At 40.8% G+C, this 5,759-nt stretch overlaps 1 protein-coding gene across 1 annotated transcript in view; it reads left to right on the top strand.

Moving 5' to 3' along the window:
* Positions 1-5,759, top strand: part of LOC108491260 (oral-facial-digital syndrome 1 protein homolog) — a 12,337-nt gene that overhangs the window by 1,454 nt on the left and 5,124 nt on the right. The window lies entirely within an intron of this gene.

Raw genomic sequence — 5,759 nt, 5'->3', positions numbered from 1 at the left:
CTTTTATTTTTATTCTATGTGTATGAGTGTATTGCCTGCGTGTGTGTAAGTTCACCCATATCCTCAGAGGTCAGAAGAGGTTATCAGATCCCCTGGAACTGGAGATAAGGACAGTTGTTTGCTGCCATGTGGGTGCTGGGAACTGAAACCAGGTCCTCTGCAAGAGCAACCGGTACTCTTAACCACAGAGCCATCTTTTCAGTCCCTCATTTTTTTAAGCCTCATAAAATAGTTAAGATTCATGCAGAAAGTACAAAGAAACAGAAGGGAGAAAAATCATATCTAGTACAACCTAAAATTGGTATAGTGGTTGGGCATCCTTTTTTTTTCCTTTTTTGGTTTTTTTGAGACAGGGTCTCCCTGTAGCCCCAACTATCCTGGAGCTCAGTATGTAGACCAGACTGGCTTTGAACTCACAGAGATCCACCTGCCTCTGCCTCCTGCATGCTGGGATTAAAGGCGTGAGCCACCACAGCCGGCTTGTACACCCTTTTTAAGTTCAAATTATATGGTGATCATTTTCCTGCTTCAAGTTTCTTGAAGCTCTCTTTTTCATTGGCAGGTTCATCTTGCTTAGTCAAAGGGTGATTTAGGTAGCTGTGTCTTATTGAATGTTTGCTGTGTACCCAAGTTGACATGTTATCCTATGTTGCATCCCCGCTTTTTTTTTGTCTTATTTAGACAGGGTCTCCCTGTAGCCTCAGCTGGCCTGAAATTTACTATGTAGACCAGGCTGGCCTCAATCTACAGAGATCTGCCTGCCTCTGCCTCCCTCGTGCCGGGATTAAGGCATGCACCACCACACTTGGCGCATCCCTTATTTTTTTACCTAGCATAGATAAATCCCAATTCTGTGTCAAGGGCATGAGCAATTTTTTTTTGCCAGCTGACAGTTTGCAGTGATCCTTCTGCCTCTGTCCCTTGAGTGCTGGGATTACAGGCCTGTGCCACTGTGCCCTGAGGACTTGAGCATTTTTAGGCTATGTCCATCTTGTTCTAAAATGATTGTAACAGGGCTGGAGAGACAGCTCAGGCTTGCCTGTAGTACACTTACATACATGCAGAGCAAAATACTTGTATGTATAAAAATAATAAAATCTTTTAAAAAGTTGGAAAGATTGTTAACAGTTTATATTACACAAGCAGTTTGTGATTTGTTTCACTGTTCCAACTTTTAACAATGTAACACTGGAAAGCACCTTACTGTTTGAATCATTTAATGTTTCCTTTCTTTGACTACTAAAACCTTTGCATTTCTTTTCTGGCTGTTCATATGTATCTTTTCCAATAGTAATGATTGTCAGCTCGTGTTTCTAATTTTTTTCCTTAGGATTGTGGTAGTGTTTTAAGAGCTCTTCCAATACAATTAATTTTTTTTTCAAATTTTTTTGTAATACTTTTTCTTAGTGTTCTGTTTTAACTTGGCTTTAAAAATATTGGTGACATTAAAAAATTCTCAAAAAAGTATATTCACGTATGTTTGCATGTGTTTATGCATGTGTGTGTTTGAGCTCGTTTGTGCATGTGTGTGTTTGGCCTCATGTGTGCATGTGCATATGCATGTGTCTGCATCCTTGTGTAGGCCAGAGTACAAACTCGGGTGTCTTTTGTCTTGACGTAAAGTCTCGCTGGGATCAGAGCTCAGTGATTAGGCTATGCTGGCTGGTCGTCGAAGCCCAGGTATCCTCCAGTCACCACCTCCCCAGTTCTGCCGTTACAGGGACTGACCACCATGCCTAGCTTTTTAATGTGTGTGCCTGTGCCGAGGATTGAACTCAGGTCCTCACTCTTGCTCAGCAAGTACTTTACCAACTGAGCTATCTCCCAGCTCTCACTTTTGAAATTGTAGTCTTTAATTTTACAATCAACTCATTAGCTCATTAATTATACTGTATTAAACTACCTGGACTCAATTATAGGTCATTAATCTATAATATTGAACAATCTACGTTCCTGGGCGTGTCATAGTCTGGATTTGATGGTGCTTTACTTCACAGCGCAGTTGCAGTTAGTATTGATCGGTTATTACCTTTTATCTATAGGCCTTTCTTGCTAGCTATGTTCACTTTGGAGCTACAGCGTGGTGGCTATTCAATCGCTGTTAGTCCAACTGGTGAAAGACGGGGCAGCTTTTTACTTTCTCAGATGTTGCTTATTTTTACTTTGTTAGTTCAAAGACTGACGTAGATGAATTATATTTTTAAAAATTTTTTAGGTCTTTTTGAGACATGGTCTCCCTGTAGCCCCAGCTGTCCTGGAACGCACTATGTAGACCAGGCTGGCCTTGAACTCACAGAGATCTGCCTGCTTCTGCCTCCCGAGTGAGTGCTGGGACTAAAGGCGTGCACTACCATGCCCGGCTACTTTTTAAATTTTACTGAATTTTTTTAGTGGCCTGATCCACATTCTGTTTGAATGTTTGAGAAGAATTTGTATTTTTGATCAAATACAAAGTCATTTAGATATGGTTTACATTATTATTATTTTGCCTTTTGTGTTTTTTTGTCATTGTTTATTATTTTTTTTTCGAGACAGTGCTCTGTATGTTACCTAGACTGGCCTCAAAATCATGAGGATCCTCCTGCCTCAACCTCCCTAGTGCTGAGATTACAAGCATACTGTACCACACCTACCATAGTATGTATTAAATGACACCTGTTAAATCATTTGTGGCTTTATTTGGGTTTTAGTTAACCAGTTTCAAAGGTGTATTTTGAAGACTGACAAATCTTTTCTGAGTCTCCCACCCCCTTTGTGATAACTGTCCTTCTTTGATACTATTGGTTGATTATTGTTGTTACTAAATAATTAATTAATTTTTGTTTCTTTGTTTGTTTGGTTTCTTTGAGACAGGGTCTCCCTATAGCCCCAGCTGGCCTAGAACTTACTATGTCGACCAGCATTCTGTGTGCCTTTGCCTCCTGATTGCTGGGATTAAAGATGTGTGCCACCATGCCCAAATTGATTTATTTATTATTTTATGTGTATGAGTGTTTTGCCGGCATGTATATAAGTGCACCATGTACATACAGTGCTAGAGGAGACTGGAAGACAGCATCTGTTGGATCCCCTGGAACTGGTGTTACAGATAGTTGTTAGCCACCATATGGGTGCTGGGAACCAAACATAGGTCCTCTGCAACAGTGGCCAGTGATTTTAACTGATGAGCTCCAACTCGGATACTATTTTTTTTTAATGTATTTGTTTATCTGTGTAAGAATGTGTCTGCCTGAGTGCGTGTGCATGTGTATGCATGAGGGTGGGGGTGCCTACATGTGTGCGGAGGCCAGAAGAGGCTATTGAATCCCTCAGAGCTGGAATTGGCAGGTGTTAGTGGGATGTCTGCCTGACTTGTTGCATAGGTGCTGGATCTGAACTCCAGGTCTCATGCTTATACAACAAGTACTCTTAACCACTGAGTCATTTCTCTGTTGTGCCTCCCCCTTTTTTTTCCTCCCCTGAGACAGGGTCTTATGTAGCCAAAACTGACCTTGAACTCTATAGCCAAAGATAACCTTGAACTTCTCAGCTTATTTGAATTCCCCAATTTATTTGGTGCTGGGGATCCAACCCAAGACGTCATGCATGCAGGCACACACTCTGCCAACTGAGCTGCATCACCAAACTTCCTGCTACTTCTGATTTGTATCTTAGGAACATGATGCATTTGGGGGTTGATGTGAGTTTGTGGGTCTCTCCCTCCCCTCGTGGGCCATTGGCCACTGACCCACGAGAACAAAGGGAGCAGAAGCAATGAACAGGGTCAGGACGGCCAGTGAGCATGGATGGAAAAAACCTTCCAGGGAGTCAGATTCAGTGATACAGTTCCATTTATTCAGTGGGGATCAGGGAAACATATAGTGTGGAGGCAGCAGCCAAAGCTTCATCTGATAGGAGTTCATAGTATGATTTATTTACATGTGATAGGGGGATCCTATCATCTGGCTATAGGGTGATGCCTAATTATCATAAAGAAAAAACCTGAGGAGCAGTTTTATTGCAGGTAACTATGCCAAAAGTCATGTTCTAAATAAGGCCAGGTATCTGTGCTTGGAGGCACTTTCCAGATAAGTCAGGCAGAGAGCAGGAAGCCCCTGCTAAGAAAGGAGTGGGCCACAACAGCAGGGTTCCCCAACATCGATGCATGAATATGTGTTGTAGAGGCCAGATGTTGATGTTGGTTGTCTTCCTCAGTTGCTGTCCACTTTTTTTTGTAAGACGGGGTCTCTCACTGAGCCTGGAGCTCTCTTGTGTAGCTAGACTGTTTTGCCAGTGAGCCTCAGGGACCCTCTTGTTCATTTACCCAGCCCTGGGATTACAAGTATGTACCATTATGCTTGGCTTTGTATGTGGGTTCTTGGGATCCAACTCAGGACCTCATGTTTACAAGGCAACTTCTTTACTGACTGAGCTGTCTCCCCAGCCTTCAAAATTTAATTCTAAATAGATTTCCCTGGTGCATTGGATATTAGGAAATACCAAGCCAGATTTGTGATTCCTTCTAGCAAATGCTAGGTGCCATGCGTATTGTGGTTGTCAAGATAGCAATTCGTCTTTAATTGCCATTTCATTTTTCCTCACTCTTATTTTCCTTTCAATGTAAGCAGTTGTATTTACATTTTTTCTTTTCTTTTTTTAAATTTTTATTTTATGTGTATGAGTGCAGTGCCTTCGTGTGTGAGTGCACCTGTGTCGTACAATGTCTCCTGAGGTCAGAAGAAGGTGTCAAATCCCCTGGAACTGAAGTTACGGATGGTTATTAGTTGCCATGTGGGTGCTGGGCATCAAATCCGGGTCCTCTGCAAGAGCAGTCAGTGCCCTTAACTGCTGAGCCATCTCTCCAGCCCCCATTTTTTCTAACTACCTTTTATTCTGTGTGTATGTGTGTGGGTGTGCACACATCATGGCATGAATGTGGGGGTCAGAGGACAGCTTAGCAGGAGTCAGTTCTCTCCTTCTACCATGTGAGTCCTGAGGATCGAACTTGGCTGCAGATGCCTTTGTCTGCTAAGCCATCTCGCCGACCCAGCAATTACATTTTGTATTTTATCTTTTATGCAAGATACCCTGAATCCTTATATCAATTAAGCTGGTTCTGAATATACCACAAGTGTAATTAAACTACTCCTAAATTTGACTGGTGGGGGATACGGGAGTCTTTTTTTGCTTTACTGTGTAGGTGTAGATTGTCTTAGCTGATGCTGAGCATCTCTATTTTCAGTGTCGATGTCTTTTTAAGTATCAGACAGATTCTATATGTATTTATAATATGGTCTGTTCTATCATAGTACTTTTCCTTTTTGTTTTATTTTATTTTAGAATATTTTTATTATTCCAAAGAGAGGCAATTTTTAATACATTTTTCAGAAATAACTTGAAGCAGGTTACATAAAAATATATATACAATGAAGTTGGGTGTGTGTGGATAGGAATAAGAAATCAAAGACCAAAGGATTTGCCAATATGGGGTCAATTTTGGTGGAATAATGCTATCATGGTACTTATACCATTCATCCTCTATCAAAGAAGAAAGAGGTAAAGAAGGACTCCTTTTGTTACTTGTCTTGTATTAAAGTGAATTACTAGATTTTATTTCCTGCTGAACTTCAAGAATCTAGGCAACTTGTTGCTAAGTTCAGCCCAATTGTATATTTCCAAATTATATGCAAAACATATTTAAACATAGTAATTTCATTGATTTAGGAAATTATTTTAAAACCCAAATGAATGGCATTAGTGTTGTAACTTTGGGAAAATTA

The sequence above is a fragment of the Nannospalax galili genome, unplaced genomic scaffold, assembly GCF_000622305.1.
Source record: "Nannospalax galili isolate Female #2095 unplaced genomic scaffold, S.galili_v1.0 scaffold301, whole genome shotgun sequence".
NCBI classification, from domain to species: Eukaryota; Metazoa; Chordata; class Mammalia; order Rodentia; family Spalacidae; genus Nannospalax; species Nannospalax galili.
Note: the sequence above shows the minus strand (reverse complement) of the source record. Positions and strands in the feature narration are given on the sequence as shown.